This window comes from Lithobates pipiens, unplaced genomic scaffold, assembly GCF_037356315.1.
Source record: "Lithobates pipiens isolate NorthernLeopardFrog02 unplaced genomic scaffold, aLitPip1_a1.2 Scaffold_18, whole genome shotgun sequence".
In the NCBI taxonomy this organism is placed as follows: Eukaryota; Metazoa; Chordata; class Amphibia; order Anura; family Ranidae; genus Lithobates; species Lithobates pipiens.
The window spans coordinates 72,553,416-72,576,348 of record NW_027507758.1 but is presented as its reverse complement, the minus strand read 5'-3'; the positions used below and the strand labels follow the sequence as shown (position 1 = coordinate 72,576,348).

The 22,933-nt window shown below is 45.8% G+C and overlaps 2 long non-coding RNA genes across 2 annotated transcripts in view; one reads left to right on the top strand and one right to left on the bottom strand.

Moving 5' to 3' along the window:
* Positions 1 to 22,933, bottom strand: part of LOC143990059 (uncharacterized) — a 149,921-nt gene that overhangs the window by 109,255 nt on the left and 17,733 nt on the right. The gene's annotated exons all lie outside the window — the stretch shown is intronic.
* On the top strand, positions 9,476 to 14,575 carry LOC143987198 (uncharacterized). Its single transcript, XR_013276610.1, has 3 exons — positions 9,476 to 9,734; positions 12,600 to 12,621; positions 14,126 to 14,575. It is a non-coding gene; the product is annotated as an uncharacterized LOC143987198 (long non-coding RNA).

The window sequence follows — 22,933 nt, the reverse complement described above, 5'->3', positions numbered from 1 at the left end:
CTCCCCTGACCCTGTCCTGGTGCCGTAGTCGCACAGGTACTCATTGATGGCCCTCTGCTGCGTGTGCAGCCGCTGCAGCATGGCCAACGTTGAGTTCCACCTGGTGGGCATGTCACATATAAGGCGGTTCTTGGGCAGGTTCAACTCCTTTTGGAGCTCAGCCGGCCGAGCACAGGCATTAAATGATCAGCGGAAATGCACACAGACTTTCCTGGCCTGCTTCAGGACATCCTGTAAGCCGGGGTACCTGCCCAAGAACCTCTGCACCACCAGGTTAAGGACGTGAGCTACACAGGGCACATGGGTCAGTTGTCCCTGTCGGAGGGCGGAGAGGAGGTTGGTGCCATTGTCACAAACCACCATTCCTGGCTTAAGCTGGCGTGGCGTCAACCACCTCTCGGCCTGCCCCTGCAGAGCTGACAAAACATCCGCCCCAGTGTGGCTCCTGTCCCCCAAACAAACCAGCGCAAGCACAGCATGGCATCGTTTTGCCTGCGTACTTGCGTAGCCCCTGGAACGCCTACGGAGCACCGCTGGTTCTGAGGACAGAGCACTGGAAGAGGCCATGGAGGAAGAAGAAGAGGAGGGGGTGGAGGAGAGAGGTGTGTCACAACCAATAGTAGCATTTTGGAGGCGTGGTGGCGGAACAACTTCCAACACTACTGCACCTTGTCCTGCATCCTTCCCAGCTGCCAGAAGAGTGACCCAATGGGCCGTGAAAGACAGGTAACGACCCTGTCCATGCCTGCTGGACCATGAGTCAGCGGTAATATGCACCTTACCGCTGACCGCCCTGTCCAGCGAGGCAAGGACATTGCCTTCCACATGCCGGTAGAGAGCCGGAATCGCCTTCCGTGAGAAAAAGTGGCGTTTGGGGACCTGCCACTGAGGAACCGCACATTGTACAAACTCACGGAAGGGGGCCGAGTCTACCAACTGAAAAGGCAGCAGTTGAAGTGCTAGCAATTTAGCCAAGCTAGCATTCAACCGCTGGGCATGTGGATGGCTGGGAGTGAACTTCTTTCGCCGGTCCAGCAGCTGGGGCAGGGACATTTGCCTGCTATAATCGGACGTGGGTGTACTGCTAGCAGAGTGCCCGGAAGCACTTGGCTGTGACACACCTAATTCTACACCTTCATTCCTCTCAGAGCAGGTTTCAGAGAGGACTGAAGGTCTAGTGGGGTTGGAGATGCCAGCTGATGAGGAGCAAGGAGAGGTCCGCTTTGTTCTTTGGTGTGGGTCTTTCAGGTACACTTGCCAACGAGCTGCATGGCAGGTCAACATATGTCTGGTCAAGCATGTAGTGCCCAAGCGGCTGATGTTTTGGCCACGCGAGATACGCTTGAGACATATGTTGCAAATAGCAGCGGTGCGATCTGATGCACTCGTCTCAAAAAAGGTTCACACCAAAGAACTTTTAGAATAGGCGGAGCTCTGCGGTGTGATTCAGTCGGTGTGCTGCCCCTAAGCTTGCCCCCGGACGGCATCCTGCCTCGTTGGACATGTGCCTCCTCCTCCTCCTCCTCTCTCCTACCAGGCACCCACGTGGAGTCAGTGCCCTCATCATCCCCTCCCTCTTCATCGCTGTAGCAAACCTGGCAGTATGCTGCAGCTTGTGGAACATGACTGCCAGATTGCTGTCCTTCTTGAGCATCCCCTCTCTCTGCGCTCACGCTACTGCCTTCCTCTAGCTGAGTGTCATCATCAGAGCCTACAAAACACTGGGCATCCTCCTGGAGCATGTACCCAACACTGTGCTCAAAGAGTTCAGGAGACTCCTCAGGAGGACGTGGTGGCTCTAGGGAAGGAGTCACTGATGATGACATTGAGAGGAGGGAAGACGATGCGTTGGCAGCGGCTTTGCTAGTACCCTGAGACTGGGTGAGAGAGGATGAGGAGGATGAAGAGGGCTTGGTCATCCACTCTACCAAGTCGTTGGCATGTTGCGGTTCAACATGTCCAGCTGCCGAAAAGAAGGACAAGCGTGTCCCATGGCCACGTGCTGATGACAATGTACCGCGTCCATGACCAGCACTGTTGTCTCTAGACACAGAGCCTGCTTGCCCTCTTTTATCGGCTCGCGCCTGTCTGCCTCTCCTTGCTGGCCTTCCAGACATGGTAATGGCCTGAAGTAAGTTGGGTAAAACAGCAGTTGGGTAGTGTATATTGTGCTGGAGGCACACAACACCCACTAACTCCTGCAGATGCCTTTATTATAGAACACCAGAGATAAAGGGGTATACTGTAATGGAGTCACATAACACCCACTAAGCCCTGCAGATGGCTCTATTAGAGAACAGCAATAAACGGTAGATACAGGTGTATATTGTGCTGGAGTCACACAACACCCACTAACTCCTTCAGATGCCTTTATTATAGAACACCACAGATAAAGGGGTATACTGTAATGGAGTCACACAACACCCACTAAGCCCTGCAGATGGCTCTATTAGAGAACAGCAATAAACGGTAGATACAGGTGTATATTGTGCTGGAGTCACACAACACCCACTAACTCCTGCAGATGCCTTTATTATAGAACACCACAGATAAAGGGGTATACTGTAATTGAGTCACACAACACCCACTAAACCCTGCAGATGGCTCTATTAGAGAACAGCAATAAAGGGTAGATACAGGTGTATATTGTGCTGGAGGCACAAAAAACCCACTAACTCCTGCAGATGCCTTTATTATAGAACACCAAAGATAAAGGGGTATATACAGATGTATACTGTGCTGTGCTGGAGGCACACACAACTTCCAATAACTCCTGCAGATGGCAAGTGGGCTCAAATAGAGAAGAGCTATGTAGGTGGATATAGCGGTGTGTACTGGGTACAGAGCACGCAGACAGCACGCACAAGCTCCTAACACTACTGACTGCAAGCTCTATTATAAAAGATAGATCACTAGCTATATAGGTGAGGTGAATATAGCGGTGTATACTGCGGGCAAGCAGACAACAACCACTACAGAAGAGCAAGATCGAAAATTGGCCGATATTGATCGGTGTGTACTGTGTTGAAGGTACACAGAACACCCACTAACTGCTTCAGACGCCAACACACTACACAAGGCCGCCGCGCTGGCGGCCTTATATAGTGTGGGGCGTGTACTACACAGCCTGAGCTATGATTGGCCACAGGCATCCTCCCTGTGGCCAATCATGGCTCTCCTCGCTGCTGGCGCTGTGATTGGCCAAGCCTGCGGGGTCACAGTGCAGGCTTGGCCAATCATGAGCCAGCAATGCACTGCGATGACGCAGTGCATTGTGGGCCGTGAGCGCCACACGAATTTGGCGCGAACGGCCCATAACGTTCGGAATTCGCCGAACGGGCGAACAGCCGATGTTCGAGTCGAACGTACGTTCGACTCGAACACGAAGCTCATCCCTACTTAGGACTAATTAGCACTAACAGGAGGGGAGGAGAAGGGGAGAAACCAAAAATCACACAGTAAACACGTTGTACTGACCCAAAACCACCACTAAATGTCAGCATACTACAGATCCATAATAACCTGCTGCAGTTCATTTTAACACATGACAAATACATCAAAGTAGTGCAGAAAAAACATATACACTATATTTAGTATGCATTCAATACCCCTAAGTTCTAAATTTACAGCATTTTACTAATTGCACTGTATGATGCAATAGAGCACTGACTTGATTGTTGATTGATTGATAGAATGCAGTCCTAATTCCTATCTGATATCTGTTTTTAAGGGGATTAGGAGATTCATGTTAAGAAATTCAAGAATGTACACTAGTTCTATATACAAATCCTACTATTCATTTTAATAAATACATAACTGAATTGAAATAAACTGGATTTAAACGAAACTGGCGGAACCTTCTGATTTTATCGCAGTTGCAGGATTTCCTGCATAGCAATACGTTGATTGTTCTTGTTGCCTGCAGTGGCTCTTTAACAAACATGTTTTTATTATGATGCTTGATTTCATACCCAGAACAAACTGTTCTCGGGGGTATTTTATTTTTATGATCTTGGAATCAGTAATGCAGAGACATCCTTGGCATTTTTGGCATTGTTTAGTCAGGGTTTTTCCGTGTGTTTAGTTTCAGAATACCTGTCTGGCATCTCAGCAATTCGGGTCTATGGCATCCTACCTGGCACTGCCAGACCAATTGTCCATTGTATGCAAAATCATTATGTTGTTGTGTTGGCATTTCAGATATGCACTCCAAGACCTCCATGCGTCAACCTTTGCAGCAGATTAAATGAATGCCTTACTTTTGAAATAATTTTAATGCCCTTTGCACATTTTTTTTTTTTTATCAGTTAACCCTTTGCTCACTTATAATCAAACCAGAGATTATAAATTTCACATGATTCCATGCTGCAATTTATTTAGATTAACTGTAATGCTAAACATAAACTAAACTGTGTCAGAGCACCACAAACTGGAAATGCAAGTTAACTCATTTTTAATATTCAAAGTAAACTCCCTCATCCATCCATGTCTCCATGCTTTATTTTGTTAAGAACCCCCCCCCCCCCACCCCCCAGGCTTGTAGGCAGGAGGGTGTGCTTAGCTTAGAAAGCCCCTAGGCGAAAAATCATGAAGCAACTGAAAAAATGTAAAAAAAAATAAAAAATAAAAAAATAAAAAGTTAAGAGTAAGAAAATGTAATATATATTTCCTATCTATTTACTAATGCTAGCAGTATAAGGATTAACAATAGTTAAAGCAGAGCTCCAGTCAAAAGGGGAAGCTCCGCTTGTCAGCCTCCTCCCCTCCTTTGCTGCCACAATTACCACCGTTTTGGGGGGAGGGAGGAGCGGGTACCTGGTTTTGACTGAATCGGCTCTTGGGTGCTGGCGTCACCATCTTGGCTAAAGGAAACTGGCAGAGCTGATTTCCTACCATGCATGTGCGAAACGCAAAAGGAAGGAGGAGCGGCTAAAACTCTGGCTCACCCCCCCCCCCCCCCCGCAAACTGAGCCAGAAGTTCAGCCCCCCCTCCTTCCCCCTACAGCCGGCCCATTCACAAAGCACAACCTGATTCACACATGCACAGTAGGAAACCAAATGTTAAAGAGGAAGTAAACCCTGATGGGTTTTAGTTCTTATTTTTTCCCCTGCAAAGTAAAAGCATAATGGTCCATTATTTGGCACTTACCTGCAAATGAAGCCCTCGCTCTCCCTGCTGGTGGCCACATCCATCTTTGCTCGTCTTCCTTCTGGGGCCGCGGACTCTAACTCTGTGACTGGCCAGAGTTGTGTGACATCACGGCACTCGCAATGGAGGGGTCGTTTCTTCTGCGCCAATTACATCATCAGCGCAGTGTACACAAAATATCTCCTAAACGGTGCACATTTAGAAGATATTTACAGTACCTATAGGTAAGCATTATTAAACGTTTACCTATAGGTACAAGTGACACAAGAGGTTTAAAATGACTTTAAGCCACAGGGCTTCACTGCCGGTTTCCCTGCGCCAAGATGGTGGCGCTAGCACCTGAGAGCCGATTAAAAAATGAGGACACTGGGTCAGGACACCGCTGGATGCCTGGGCAGGTGCTGTAAGTGCCCTAATAGTAAAAGGCAGCAGCTACGGGGATGGCGTTACTTCTCTTTTTTGTTGATTGAGAGAGTTTAGTTCCACATTAACCACTTGCTTACTGGGCACTTAAACCCCCCTCAGTCCCAGACCAATTTTCAGCTTTCAGCGCTGATGCACTTTGAATGACAATTGCGCGGGCATACAACACTGTACCCAAATGAAATTTTTATCATTTTTTTCCCACAAATAGAGCTTTCTTTTGGTGGTATTTAGTTACAGCTCGGAGTTTTATTTTTTGCTAAACAAACAAAAAAAGATGCAAAAAAAAAAAATCATGTTTTAATAGTTTGTTATAAAATTTTGCAAACGGGTCATTTTTCTCCTTCATTGAAGTGCGCTGATTAGGCGGCACTGATAGGCTGCATTGGTGGGCACTGATGGGCTGCATTGGTGGGCACTGATGGGCTGCATTGGTGGGCACTGATAGGCTGCACTGGTGGGCACTGATAGGCATAGTTAAGGCGGCACTAATAGGCACAGATAAGGCGGCACCGATGGGCACAGATAAGGCGGCACTGATGGGCAAAGATGGGCACAGATAAGATGGCACGGATGGGTGGCACGGATAAGTGGCACGGATGGGTGGCACGGATGGGCACTGATAGGTACCACAGATAGATGGGACTGATGGGCACTGATAGGTGGCACTGATAGGTGGCTCTGATAGGTGGCACTGCTGGGCACTGATGGGCGGCACTGCTGGGCACTGATGGGCGGCACTGGGGTGCAGCACCTTTGAGGCAGATTTTGGGTGGCACTGTGGGTGGCACTGCTGGGTGGCACTGTGGGTGGCACTGTGGGCACTGCTGGGTGGCACTGTGGGCACTGCTGGGTGGCACTGTGGGCACTATGGGCACTGCTGGGTGGCACTGACAGGGGGGCACTTACTTTATTTCAGGATGGCACTGCGGGTGGCAGGTGGGCACTGGCAGGGGGCAGGTGTCCGTTTAAATTGCTGGCCGTGATCGGGACTGATGTCCCGAACACGGCCGCCGGCGATCGGCTTTTTTTTTTCTCCTCGCGCTGTCAGCGCGAGGAGGAATACTAGCCGATTACCGGCTCCGTTTTATCACATGATCAGCTGTCATTGGCTGACAGCTGATCACGTGATAAGGGGTCGGGATCGACCCCTTACACGGATCGGTGATCAGGCGAGTCTCACGGACTCGCCGATCACAGAGCGCGCCGCGCGCGCCCCTCAGGGGGCGCGCAGGCCGCTCGTAACCGGGACTACGTCAATAGACGTAGTCCCGGAAATGTGGGTCCGCGCTATTGCCGTCATTTTGCAATAGCGCGGTACCCAAGTGGTTAAAGTGATCCGCTGTCTCAATGGTGCCATACTTTAGGCTACGGCCACACACAGGCGATTACATCTCTTTGCTACTGAGAGCTGTAAGTGATTGTTAACAGTTATCTCATTAGCATCACATTGACTTCAGTGAAATGTCTGCCAAAAAATGCTTAAAGTAGATCTAAGTCTAATCATTAAAATCTCATCTAAGCTTTAACATGTTAAAGTAATTTCAAAAGTTACTTATAATTTAAAAAATCTGCAGCTTTTTATACAAAGAACACCTTGTGATCCTGCCATTTGTCAGACTGTGAAATAGGGTTGCCACCTTTTCTTCATGACAAACCCGAAAATTTTAGCAGCACAGGGCACATTTTTTTCGTAGTATAGGATTATAAAAGATTTGATACACCTTTGGGTGCCCCAAGGATAGTGGTAATGCAGCCTGCTGCGCCAAACATTGGATATGGCCAAACTGCTCTTGCTGACATCATCGCGCCCCCCCCCCCCCGTGCCCCATTGATGCCAAACCTGCCCCCCGGCAACTCCCAGATGGCAACAGATTTTTGTGTGACAACATTATTCCAAACCCAGACAGTCCAGGTGAATCCCGGACAGGTGGCAACCCTACTGTGACAGAGAGAGATTGTGTCTGTATTTAATGTGATGAAGGCTCATCTAAGGGAGCCAAAAACACCCCACTACCTATCCCCAGACCACAAGGCACTTCCTGTTTTGGGGTGACTACAAAGGAGTGGGGAGACTTGTGACTTGTGACATCATTGACCAAATACGGCCACATGGCCAGATAAGGTCTATATTAGCCCCCTTTCACGTCAGAGCCTCCCCTTTACAGCAGAGCCCCTACCATATTAGAGTTCATCCTTCGCATCAGAGTCCCCTCTTAAAGGGGTTGTAAACCCTCTTTTTTTTAAAATAACAAACATGTCACACTTACCTCCACTGTGCAGTTCCTTTTGCACAGAGTGGCACCGATCCTCGACTTCTGGGGTCCCCCGGGGGTGCTGGTAGCTCCTCCCAGCATCGAGTGTCCACGTAGGGGAAGGCTCTCCTAAGGTGGACATCCATGAGGGCATGCTTCCGAGTCCGGCATCTGTGTACATTCACATGATGCCCGCGTCATTGGATTTGATTGACAGCAGCGGGAGCCAATGGCTGCGCTGCTATCAATCTATCAAATCAAGAGCCAAGACAACAGGCAGAGAGGTACAGTGCATCTCTGAGGGAACGAACGGTCTCAGGTGAGTAAAACTGGGAGGCTAGGGGGCCGGTCAGTGTCAGAAATTTTTTCAACCTAATGCATAGAATCCCCTTAACATCAGAATCCCCAGTGAATATTTAAAACTTCAGGATATTAGCCACTGTGGGAGACAAGTGTCCAGGTAAACATGTCAAGCCTGTCTACCACAGAAAGCAGCAGCCTCTCACCTCCTTGATTCGACCTGAAAAGTCAACAAACACTTTCCCACATCATGGGGGTAAGACTTCCACCAATCAGTCAACAAGATAAGGGCATCAATGACTCCACATGGCAGGAATATGTGAATATGTGAATGAAAACAGAAGAATCTGGTGCTCTCCATGTAAACACTATTTATTTTAAGTTAAACTTTAAGTTAAAATCTCCACTTACAAATATAGCACTTAAACCAAGTGCATGTGTATAGGCGTTTCTGTATACAAATGAATTAACCATAAAGATGGCCACAGGTGACGCCACGCATAGCTCCTCCCCCGTACGCGGTACATCCGTAGGCAGGACCCGCTGATGAAGTCCCGTCTACGGACGTAACATATATACATCACCCGCTGCCATCTTTATGGTTCATTCATCTGTATACAGAAAAGGTTCTCCTTGGATTTTTGGCCCTTCTATGTGGCTAGGCTGTGAAAAAGTCTCATACATGTGGTATTGCCATACACAAGAGGAGTAGAAGAATGTGTTTTGGGTTGTAATTCTAAGTAAGCCTATGACGTGTGTTAGAAATATCTTATTAATTGACAACTTTGTGTGAAAAACATATTTTCATTTTCTTTCCTGCATTTTTCAAAAATTGTTGGCAGAAAATTAAATTTCCAAAGGGCTCACTATGCCTTTTAGAAAAAACCTTAGCGTGTTTGCTTTCCAAAATGTGGTAAGTTTGTAGGTGTTTCTACTGTACTGTTGTTCCAGGGCCTCCAGACATAAGTTAGGTAGTCAGGAAATTAGATGTGTAATTTACGCTCCTTCAAAGCTCAAAGGAGCTCCTTGGATTTTGGATCCCTCTATGCATCTTGGTTGTGAAAAAGTCTCATGCATGTGGTATCCCTATACTCAGAAGACATAACAGAATGTGCTCGGAGGTGTAATTCTAAGTATGCCCATTCTGTGTGTAAATAATAACTTGTTAAATTACAACTTTGTAAAAAAAAAATTAAAAAAACATTTTGTTTAAAGTGGTTTTCCAGCCAAAATGTGACTTTTTAAAAAAAAATAACCTATCATACACTTATCATACACAAGCTTAAAGCATTCTAGTAAAGTTAGTCTGTAAACAAAGGTCCGTTTTGTTAGGTTATTACAGCATTTTGTAACTTTATAAACTTGCAGCAGACTGTGGCCATCCTTGGTGTGGGCATCTGAAGCCAGACTGTATTTCTTCCTGGATCTCAGCCTTGCAAATCTCGCACATGCTCAGTGCTACACAAGCAGTGAAATAGGTTTCAGGTCAGGTTTCCATAGCAACGGCAGTGCCAGAGGAAGTTGCCGCCCCTTAGCTATGCAAACCCCTCCTCCCTCCAGGAACCAGGAAATATACTGCATTTATAACAGACACCAGCAGCAAAAAGGTAAGAGGCTTAAAAATATACTAATTGTAAACTAAATCATTTGCTTCTGTGCAGATATATCTACATAACAAGAGATATATATCTTGTTTTATATATATATATATATATATGTATATATATATATATGTGTGTGTATGTATATAGATATATCTATATCTCTTGTTATACATGTATCTTATATATGTATCTCGTTATATATATGTGTGTGTGTGTGTGTTTCTCTCTCTCTCTCATATATATATATATATATATATATATATATATATATATATATATATATATATATATGTGTGTGTGTATATCTACACCCAGCGGCTACTTTTTTCTGTACAGCTTTTCATTAAAAAAATAATTGCAGCAACAAAATTAATATATGCGTTGTTCGATCAAAAATAATTGCAGCAACAAAATTAATATATGCGTTGTTCGATCACTTACCCCATCCACGTCATGGCTACAGTGGCTTACCCCTGCATCTCCCCTGAGTCATGGCGTTTGCTGATTATCACGGCCAATCGGGTCTTAGGTAGGACTCCCACCCAGTTGTGTCTCAGAACCCTTTTCCCATGAATGACCAAGAGGAAATTAGTGTCACAATAACGATTTTAAATTTGCTAATGTCACACAAGTGGGTGGGCTTTGAGCAGGGTGCTCTCTGCGCCATGGTCACCCTTTCTTGAAGCCTATTAGAGCCTTTGGGCTCTAATCCAATGCTTACAAAAATAAACAACCCCACGTTGTAATCCATGCATCCATCAACCTTCATGTAGATATAGGGGCATGGATATGGGGGTGTGGTGCGTTTGCCTCCATTATGGACCATTTGTTATGTGTGTGTTAAAATCCCTACTTCATATGTGAGTTCAGAGTTTTTAATGGTACAGATTTTAGAAAGGCAACATTTACTCAAATAACCACTATTTACAACCAAGGTATGCAGAATACCATCTCTTTATGCCCAACACATTGAAACTTCAAGCAGATGGGCTACAGCAGCAGAAAACCACACTGGGTGCCACTCCAGTCATCTAAGTACATGATGATATTGAGGCTACAGTTGTCACAGATTCACCAAATTTGGTCAATAGAAGATTGAAAAAATGTTGACTGGTCCGATGAGTCTCATTTTCTGTTGTAACATTCAGATGGTAGGGTTTTAAATTTGCATTAAAAAAAAAAAAAGTGAAAGCATGAATCAATCCATCCTGCCTTGTATCACGGGGTTCAGGTTGGTGGTGGGGGTGTAATCAGGGCTGGTGCAAGAATTTTTGACACCCTAGGCGAAACCTCATTTTGCTGCCCCCCCCATTGGTTCTGCCCATGGCTCCACTGCCTTTGCAATATGTGACCCGCCCGACCATTACACACACACACACTGACCCACCTACCTGACACATACACTGACCTACCTGACCATTACACACACACACTGACCCACCTACCAGACACATACACTGACCTACCTACCTATTACACATACACTGACCCACCTACCTGACCATTACACACACACACTGACCCACTTACCTGACACATACACTGATCTACCTGACCATTACACACACACACACACACATACTGACCTACCTACCTGACACATACACTGACCTACCTGACCATTACACACACACGCACTGACCTACCTACTTGACCATTACACACACTGACCCACCAACCTGACACATACATTGACCTACCTGACCATTACACATACACTGACCCACCTACCTGACACACACACACATACACTGACCTACCTGACCATTACACACACACACACACTGACCTACCTACTTGACCATTACACACACTGACCCACCAACCTGACGCATACATTGACCTACCTGACCATTACACACACACACACACATACACTGACCTACCTGACCATTACACACACACTGACCTACCTGACCATTACACACACACACACTGACCTACCTACCTGACACATACACTAACCTACCTGACCATTACACACACACCCTGACCCACACATTGAGCTACCTGACCATTACACATACACTGACCCACCTACCTGACACACACACACATACACTGACCTACCTGACCATTACAAACACACACACACATACTGACCTACCTAGCTGACTTCTTATTTCCTGCACTACTCTTCCCCCCCCCCCCCCCCTCCCTCCACAGCTCGCTGTAGATAGTGATCCTCCCTCCTCCTTACTTCTGCTTCATCGATCATTACATCCGGGGCTCTCCTCAGCACTGGGCGGTGTTGCTCTGGTGTCGGCTAACAGATGCTGCACCTCTCGATGCTCTGTTCTCCACCGAACCCCCGCCCCTCCTCCCCACACACACACACACACACTGCTGTGAGCTTTTACTCTGTGAAGACATTGGGGGATTGGAGGCATACAGAGGTTGTGGCTGCGCCCTGGGGGGTAGTGTGCCCTAGGCGACTGCCTACTCCGCCTAGTGGTAGCACCGGCCCTGGGTGTAATGGTGAGGGGTATATTTTCCTTGCCACACTTTGGACCCCTTAGTACCAATTGAGTATCATTTAAACACCACGGCCTACCTGAGTATTGTTGCGGACCATGTCCATCCCTTTATAGCTGCAGTGTCCCCATCTTCTGATGGCTCCTTCCAGTTCTACACTCAAAACGGTGCTGTGAAAGCTGTACATAATAAAGTGTCCAGTATGTATGTATTTATACCTATACACAAACACTTTTTGTTTCATTATATGTGCGTTACTATACATATTATGTGTGTACATATATACGTTTTTTCTTTACTAACTATACAAAATATAATTTTAGTTATTTCTCATTTAACCCAATTTATAATTTTTTGTGATCTAATAATTTTTTTTATTCTTACATCTAACAGATCTTACTGATAAAAAATAATGGTAAGTAACTTTTTAAATTTCAAAAACAAACTTACGTTTATAATGTAAAAGTTACATGTCTCTACTTCGTATTGTAGTCATGCATGAGCTTGTTTGGCTGTGCTTCTCCCGTTTTCAGCTGGTCTGAAGTCCGCTCTCTGCTGACATCACACAGATCAGTCCAGGCACCGTGTCATCTCGACTCTGGAAGTCTGGATGCGCCAGGTGCTTGGACTGCGAGCCATCTCAGTGGAGAACCGCTGAGTGACAGGCAGTAGCTCTCCGATTGGCTTGGTTCTCACGGATCCCCCTTGGCGATGTTTGATCGCTCTATTCTCAGTGCAAGGCACCGGTGGACAGATGCAGCATCGGTCACATGCTGCATCCACCTTGGTAAGTATAACGTACAAAAAAAATCCACCACAATTCTCTTTTAATGTTTTTTTCAGTGTGTGCCAAAAAATAAATGTAAAATCCACAGCTACAAATACAGTAGCTGGTGACTTAATCTATGGACACTTACCTGTCCAGTGAGGCTGCAATGTCTTTTCAGATCAGCTGTTGGTAGCTGCCGCCACCATGACCAGTATGAGAAACTGGCATTGAATCCATTGGGATTCATGGTCATATCCCTAATGTGCAAGCGCAAATCATGATGCACTCTCCAAATGTCATGGGGGCAAAGGAGGGAGGTTCTAACGTTTGATGTACCAAACATCGCCTATGTCAGATTGAAGTGTAAATATGTACCTGTCAAAAACAGTTGTGGGAAGGCAGATAAGTGTAGCTATAACTCCAATTGGAGCCTTGCAACTTCACAGCTAGTTTCCCAATGTGCATGCTTAAACCATGTTGCGCTTTGACAATGGAAATGTTGCATGTAAAGGAGGAAGGGGGAGACAAACCTATTGGACAGACCATTTCTCGTACCAATGTTGACTGTGAAGTGTGGTCAAGGAAGCAAGACAGTTAATTCATTGTTTGATTTAAAAAGCCCTCATTTTATTGGCGTAGGTATCTAAGGGATGGGGTAGGTGAGAATACAGGAGGACATTGGATAGGGGGGGTTATTTTCTGAAGGCATTCCTGTAGGCATTACAAGTGCAATCTCTAAGTGTGTGTGTGTGTCCATAAAGAATTGTAAAATTGACAATGCTCTTGATAAGTAGAAAATATCTTTTAATGTAAAAAAATTATTATTAAAACATGGTGCAATACTGCCTCAGATTGAAGTTGAAACCCCCTCTGTTAGCAACTACATGGGAGAGTGTAAGCATTATTAGAAATAGCTTGAGGTATCATGAAGTGTAACATGTGTAATTATAAAATTAAATAAAAAAAAGAACCATGATGAATTACTATCAAACATTATTTATTTAAATTAAAATAAAAAACATCTTTCTTTAAATACATTTTTGCCAAACAAGAATAAATATTAAATCAAAATTCGTAATAAAATTGATTTTATTTATTAACCTATAAAGGATAAATAGGTAAAGAAAATATTTTTTGGTTTATGCTACAGAGACAAATGTTGCTTGAGGAACTATGGTCACAATATACAGAGCCAGAAAACGATCCAGCGTTTCCATGTAATCCATTACAAAAGATTTTCATGCTTCAATCAACAGAAACTAAAGAGGAAGGTGAAACAGAACGTCTTGGGAATAGGAAATGGTGCAAGTGCAGAAAATGCATTCCAATATTACTGATAATCTATAAAAAAAGCCCAAAAAAAAAAAAAAAAGTGATCTGTTGGCAGTGTATAAAAAAAATTATAATAATAAGCTGGCGTGGCGACATTCCTAGACTCCAGGACAGGTAAGTGTCCTAATATTAAAAATCTACAGCTGTAGTCTGTAGCTGCTGGCTTTTAGATTTCTGAAAAAGGTAGGCAGACCTACGATTTAACAAATTAAAAGTTCCAATATATAGTGAATTATTTGTTATGCAACTGTAATCATTTTTATTTATTTTTAAGACGATTGCGGAAGACAGCTTATAGAACGTTTACTGCATGGATCTATGGCTACCTGGGAAAGGGAAACCGGAGAGTCATCCCATCTTGTGCTGTTAATGCTGTACGAAACGCTTTGTTCCAGATCCCAACGATTCATGTCGAATTCATGTACTCTAATGCTTATGAAGCCTCAGAACTGGCCTTAGAGTAACATTCAATTTAAATTATTTTATATAATTTTTTTTACATTATGTTAAAAATGTTATGAAAAAAAATAAAAATAGTAAAACTGAATGAGAATATGTATACCTTTTTTCATTTTTTATTTTATACTTACAAGGTTGTTAGATACCACAAACCAGAAATGGATATCCTAGTTTAAATAAAACATACCGGTATTCGGAATCGGTCTCCTCTCTTGTCTTCCAGTATCAAAGGTATAAATTGTTCAACCATTGGGCTGTGCATTTCAGCATTTCTAAAAGAAGTATAAAAATAAAAAAAATAAAAATGTAAACTCCATAAAAATTTGGAGAATTGTAATATAAGAGCACCTGGATCATAAATCAAAACGGTATTGTCTACAGCAGGGGTGGATCCAGAGCCTAGTCTCAGGAGGGGCACTGCCAGAAAATATGTTTTTTGGGGGTAAATTTATCAGGGAAATTGCTGGTGTTAGCGATTCAATCATCACGGCGCCACGGTTGTTATGGTGTCAGGATGATTGAAGCACATTACTATTATTACATTGTTATAAAAAATTAAATGGTTCAACTTACCATAATGCAGAATCAGTGGGAGCCCCGAGCGTGTCACCTGCTGCTGTCACCTGCCATTGCGGATTGTCACTTGCCACGTCGCCTGTCACCAGATGCAGATTGTCACGCCACCAGATGCAGATTGTCACTTGATACGTCACCAGATGCAGATTGTCACTCACCACGTCCCATGCCACACGTTGCAGAGTGTCACTTGCCACGTCACCTTTCACCAGCTGCAGTTTGTCACATCCCATGCCACACAATGTGGATTGTCACTTGCCATGTCCCATGCCACACAATGCAGATTGTCTCTTGCTCTGTCCCAGGCAGCAGATTACCAGTCAAGCAACAGAGAGATGAAGTAATCTCTCTGCTGCCGTGGCTGCCTGCACACTGCAGTGAGGGCGGAACTGCAGGGATGCAGGGCGGGCGCCTGGCAGTGAGAGATGTCATCTCTTTTCTCCCCCGCCCGCCGGCTCCCTGATTGGCCAGCAGACGCTCAAATACTGTCAGTGAGCTGAGCCAAGCCACCCGCTGTCTCTTAACAGAGCCGCCGGCTCTCTCATCCTCGGCGACACCTGCCCGCCCACTCACATTCTCGGAGGTGGCAATTGTCCCTTTTTTTTTTTTTTTTTTTAAGGCATTTGGATTGCAGATAGGCTTGTGTAAGCAGATAAAAGTCTGTTTACATATGCCGCTCTATAGAGGTGAATGGAGGGTCCTCATGAAAAACAGACAGGTAGACCTCATCGGACCAATCGTGTGAAAGGGGCCTAAGGCTGCTTTCACACAGATGCATTGTGGTTTTCTTACATCTCAACTGACCTTGATCTTCACTTCTTCCTCAGGATTCCTGCAGCTGGTTGTGGCTGTCCCCCATGTGGCTATAACTGGTGGCTGCTGCTGGCTGTCCTCAAGGGCTGGTACTTCGGACAGGTGCTGGTACTGCTGGCTCTTAGGTCTGATTCACACCTATGGCATTTTTTGTGCTTTTTGCAGATTTGCTCTACAGAACGTGTTCCATTTCAATCCAATGTTAAATGGATGTGGTGCAAATTTGCAAAAAGCACAAAAAAATGCATAGGTGTGAATCAGGCGTTACTGCTGTTGGGCACTGCCTGCTGATACCACCGGCTGGTACTTGTACTGCTGGCTGGTACTGGTGGCGGTTACTGCTGTTTGATACTGGTAATGCTGCTGGGTACTGTTGTTCAAATTGTGGGTTCCCATGCGTTAGTGTGACAGAAAACAGAAGCATGCGGCTGCTGTAGAGAGCAGAAGCGATGCTTCATGTCATAGGCGGGAGTACATTTGGTATCACGCCACCTGAGAAGGAGCCAGCTGGCTTCCTCTAGCGAGGGCTCCATTCTTTGTGCTGATGCTCAAAGATGGAGGGTCGGGAACCCGCGATCTGGGCATGCTGACCCGACATCTCAGAGCAAGACATGGCGGGCCACATCAGAGTGCCAGCGGTTGGGCACCCCTCGAATAGCCCATTGAGCTTATGCGTAGAAAAAAAAAAAAAAATTTTTTATAGTTGTCACCACACACTTCTGTGATAAAAAGTGTGACCAGGTGCACAACAAAGACTAATAAATTTCCACCCAAAAATATAGCTCCACTCACGAGAGAGAGAGATTTGTTTACTTTCTGGTGTGATATAGAAATACTAAATGTATGTATTCTTAGTGTAACGTGACCTTAGATATAATCTGACCTATAACCATATATTTAAAAAAAAAAAAACGCACACACAAATGTATGAGAATATAGAATTTTATTTCGAGAGAGAGAGAGAGAGAGAGAGAGAGAGAGAGAGAGAGAGAGAGAGAGAGAGAGAGAGAGAGTGTATTATTTAGCTTAGAGTAATGAACCTTTTTCATACTATATTTCTTAATTTTTAGTTTTCCAAAATCATTTGGATCTTCAACCTAGAGGATTAAAATAAAACAAAAATTAAATTATGAATTTAATAAAAATATATACACATTTGTGAATAAATTGCATTATTTTGTTCATTGCTTACCTGTAAATGGCGTAGACCAAGTAAAGATGAATTTCTACAGTCCAACAGCTTCTGCAATAAAAATAAATAAATTCACTGACTATATTTCATCATTCTATGATAAGGGGGTATAGAGACATAAAATCTACCTGCCCAGCACAGCACACGTCCCACCACCGCACATCTGACCCCACACCTCCCCCCACCACACATCTCCCATGTCCCCCAGCACAGCCCACCCCCCCACCACACATGTCCCCCCACCACACAGCACATCTCACCTCACACCACATATCTCCCATGTTCCCCAGCACAGCCCACGTCCCCCAAGCCCATGCCCCCCATCGCACAGCACATGTCCCCCAAGCCCAGCACATCTCATCGCACATGTCCCCCCACCACACAGCACATCTCACCTCACACCACACATCTCCCATGTCCCCCACCGCACATGTCCCCCCAACGCACAACACATCCCACCGCACAGCACATGTCCCATGTCCCCCCCATCGCACAGCACATGTCCCATGGAGGACAGTGTCAGTAGGGCAGAGGACAGTGTCGGTAGAGTAAATGGTGTCAGTAGGGCAGAGGACAGTGTCAGTAGAGTAAATAGTGTCAGCAGGGCAGAGGACAGTGTCAGTAGAGTAAATAGTGTCAGCAGGGCAGAGGACAGTGTCAGTAGAGTAAATAGTGTCAGCAGGGCAGAGGGCAGTGTCAGCAGGGTAAATGGTGTCAGTAGGGCAGAGGACAGTGTCAGAGTAAATGGTGTCAGCAGGGCAGAGGGCAGTGTCAGCAGGGCAGAGGGCAGTGTCAGCAGAGTAAATGGTGTCAGTAGGGCAGAGGACAGTGTCGGTAGAGTAAATGGTGTCAGCAGGGCAGAGGGCAGTGTCAGCAGGGCAGAGGGCAGAGGGCAGTGTCAGCAGGGCAGAGGGCAGTGTCAGCAGACTAAATTGTGTCAGTAGGGCAGAGGACAGTGTCGGTAGACTAAATTGTGTCAGTAGGGCAGAGGACAGTGTCAGTAGGGCAGAGGACAGTGTCGGTAGAGTAAATGGTGTCAGTAGGGCAGAGGACAGTGTCAGTAGAGTAAATAGTGTCAGCAGGGCAGAGGGCAGTGTCAGCAGGGCAGAGGGCAGTGTCAGCAGGGCAGAGGGCAGTGTCAGCAGGGCCGAGGGCAGTGTCAGCAGGGCCGAGGGCAGTGTCAGCAGGGCAGAGGGCAGTGTCAGTAGAGTAAATGGTGTAAGCAGGGCAGAGTCAGCAGGGCAGAGGGCAGTGTCAGTAGAGTAAATGGTGTCAGCAGGGCAGAGGACGGTGTCAGCAGGGCAGCGGACGGTGTCACTTGGTGAGAACAGTATATATGGATGGTGTATGGAGGGGTGTGTATGTATAGTGTATGGTGGGGGAGGGGGGTGTATGGTGAGGGGAGGAGGGTGTACATAGTGTATGGTGGGGGGAGGGGTGTATATAGTGTATGGTTGGGGGGGTTGTATGGTGGGTGGAGGGGTGTATGTATAGTGTATGTGAAAAGTAAAATAAGCTTTGGCGCTAAAACCTAAATGGTGTACTAAAAATGCTAATACTCTACAAATTACATAAAAATTACATAAAATGAAGCCCAATGTGGGAATTTCACCAATACACTGTATACGTGATATTAAAGCTATATGTAAATGGAAATGTGTATCCGTTATCCTACATAGTAACTATGCACAAGTGTGGTAAAAAATAATGACTATGCACAAGTGTGGTAAATGATATGATAAAAATTACAACTAATCTATCACAACTAAAAATGTAGGTGCTTTGACAAAAAGTGCTTTAGCTCACGTAAATGAGCCAATACTTATATTCTAAAAAGTGACAATCAAAAGGACATTGTGAAGATACCAAGTGAAAACATCAAAAAAATTAAAAAAATCAAAAAAATCATATAATGTCCAATCCAAAATATGTTATAATGTCCAAAAAAATAACAATATTTGTTCAGAGTCGCATCATCTAGTTGCTGAAAAAACGCATAAGACTTTTATCAGATAGGAAGGTGAAGCAAGGTGACTGGTGAAAACAAGGGTTAAATTCCTCTCCGGTGCGCCACTCTGTGTTAGAGAAAAAATGTATATATGCGCTCACCAGACATTAAACCCTCAATGGGTTAACCAAGCAGTCACAGTATGAGCCACTGTGCAGCTCTCTCGAGGCTCTGCCACCGCTGAGCTGTGGGGATATTTTACACTCTTCCTTCCGTGAATGGTCCGTTTAGCGTTTGTACATGAAGGAAAACAGAAGTACAACCATGGTGCAATATTGTTGTAAAAACGTACTATGTTTATTAAAAACAGTTTTACTCACAAATTCCAAAAAAGATAGATCGCTGTGAAATATACTCCGCCGGCGTTACTGCTTGAATAGCAGTGTAAGGTGCACGTCCTAGGCCACGCCCTACGCGTTTCGTCAGAGCGACGTCATCTGGCAGATGACGTCGCTCTGACGAAACGCGTAGGGCGTGGCCTAGGACGTGCACCTTACACTGCTATTCAAGCAGTAACGCCGGCGGAGTATATTTCACAGCGATCTATCTTTTTTGGAATTTGTGAGTAAAACTGTTTTTAATAAACATAGTACGTTTTTACAACAATATTGCACCATGGTTGTACTTCTGTTTTCCTTCATGTACAAACGCTAAACGGACCATTCACGGAAGGAAGAGTGTAAAATATCCCCACAGCTCAGCGGTGGCAGAGCCTCGAGAGAGCTGCACAGTGGCTCATACTGTGACTGCTTGGTTAACCCATTGAGGGTTTAATGTCTGGTGAGCGCATATATACATTTTTTCTCTAACACAGAGTGGCGCACCGGAGAGGAATTTAACCCTTGTTTTCACCAGTCACCTTGCTTCACCTTCCTATCTGATAAAAGTCTTATGCGTTTTTTCAGCAACTAGATGATGCGACTCTGAACAAATATTGTTATTTTTTTGGACATTATAACATATTTTGGATTGGACATTATATGATTTTTTTGATTTTTTTAATTTTTTTTGATGTTTTCACTTGGTATCTTCACAATGTCCTTTTGATTGTCACTTTTTAGAATATAAGTATTGGCTCATTTACGTGAGCTAAAGCACTTTTTGTCAAAGCACCTACATTTTTAGTTGTGATAGATTAGTTGTAATTTTTATCATATCATTTACCACACTTGTGCATAGTCATTATTTTTTACCACACTTGTGCATAGTTACTATGTAGGATAACGGATACACATTTCCATTTACATATAGCTTTAATATCACGTATACAGTGTATTGGTGAAATTCCCACATTGGGCTTCATTTTATGTAATTTTTATGTAATTTGTAGAGTATTAGCATTTTTAGTACACCATTTAGGTTTTAGCGCCAAAGCTTATTTTACTTTTCACATTTCTAATCTATTCCCATCTAGAGGGATAGGTTTCAAGCACAGGCAGCTTTAACCCTTCACAGTTCACTTTATTATAATCATTTTAACATTCACTTATTTAAACTTGTCTAGCAAACGGGTAAATTTGTCCATAGCGCAATCTTATCTTTTCTTTTTGCCTATGTATAGTGTATGGTGGGGGGAAAGGTGTATGTGTAGTGTATGGTGGGGGGAGGGGTGTATGTATATAGTGTATGGTGGGGGGGTTGTATGGTGGGGGGAGGGGAGTATGTATAGTGTATGGTGGGGGGAGGGGTGTATGTATAGTGTATGGTGGGAGGAGGGGTGTATGTATAGTGTATGGTGGGGGGGGTGGAGAGGTGAGAGTACTTTGAAATCCTGACAATGAAAAAAATAAAATAAAAAATTACCTTACAAGCTGTGCTGCAGTCTTAGCGATCTTTGCACACATTCCAGAGCAGCAGGGAATGGGGATGTTCCGCCCACCTCCTTGTCCCTTCTGCAGCCATCCAGAGGATTTGAGGAGAGCGCCATGGAGGCTCTGCCACATGTTCCCCCACCACCACCACACAGCACACGTTTCCCCCTCCACCACCACCACACAGCACACGTTTCCCCCCCCACCACCACCACACAGCACACCTTTCCCCCCCCACCACCACCACACAGCACACCTTTCCCCCCCCACCACCACCACACAGCACACCTTCCCCCCCCCCACCACCACCACACAGCACACCTTTCCCCCCCCACCACCACCACCACACCGCACACCTTTCCCCCCCACCACCACCACCACACAGCACACCTTTCCCCCCCCCACCACCACCACACAGCACACCTTTCCCCCCCCCACCACCACACAGCACACCTTTCCCCCCCCCACCACACACAGCACACCTTTCCCCCCCCCCACCACACACAGCACACCTTTCCCCCCCCCCCCCCCCCACCACACACAGCACACCTTTCCCCCCCCCCCCACCACACGTTTCTCCCCCCCCCCCACCACACACAGCACACGTCCCCCCCCCCCACCACACACAGCACACGTCCCCCCCCCACCACACACAGCACACGTTCCCCCCCCCCCCCCCCCCACCACACAGCACACGTTCCACCGCACAGCACACCACACACACAGCACATGTTCGTCCACCACCGCACAGCACACATGTCACCGCACAGCGCCCATGTACTTACCGCTGAGCAGTAGCTTGCTTGCTTCTTTATCTTCCACTAGGCAGGCTCTTGTTCTCCTCAGCAGCGGCGGCGACAACGAGAACGACGCTGCTGCTTAGGGTGATCACATGTCCAAACTGCCATTCAGGGACATCCCCCCATTCCCCCCTCCCAGCATGCATCAGTCGATGATGTCACAAGGGGTGGTGACATCACCGGGTGGCCCCGCCCCTTACTTATTTAAGAAATGACACTCACAGTTGGCGGGGGACCGTGCCTGAGAGTGGAGCAGGGTTTATGTGCTACTTAGTGCCTTAGATAGAAAAAGCATTTGTTTCATGTATGTGAGCTCAATATTGCAGTTACAGGCAGCCCCTTTGTTTCAAAAAGTGCAATTGTTCTTTCAATGTCAGGCTAAGATACATGAAACAAATGCTCTTTATTTCTAAGACAATAAAGTTGCATATAAAAAAAAAACCTGTACTTTACACTACAAAAGGAATATAAATGACGTGAGGGATCTAGAGTTAACATTGGACATACACCAACCCACCTGTCCACTACACTAACCTACTACATTGCCCCTACCTGTCCACTACACTGCCCCTTTGCCTGTCCACTACACTGCCCCTTTGCCTGTCCACTACACTGCCCCTTTGCCTGTCCACTACACTGCCCCTGCCTGTCCACTACACTAACCCACAACACTGCCCCTGCCTGTCCACTACACCGCCCCTGCCTGTCCACAACACCGCCCCTGCCTGTCCACAACACTAACCCACTACACTGCCCCTGCCTGTCCACTACACTAACCCACTACACTGCCCCTGCCTGTCCACTACACTAACCCACTACACTGCCCCTGCCTGTCCACTATACTAACCCACTACACTGCCCCTGCCTGTCCACTACAACGCCCCTGCCTGTCCACTACACCGCCCCTGCCTGTCCACTACACCGACCCTGCCTGTCCACTACACCGACCCTGCCTGTCCACTACACC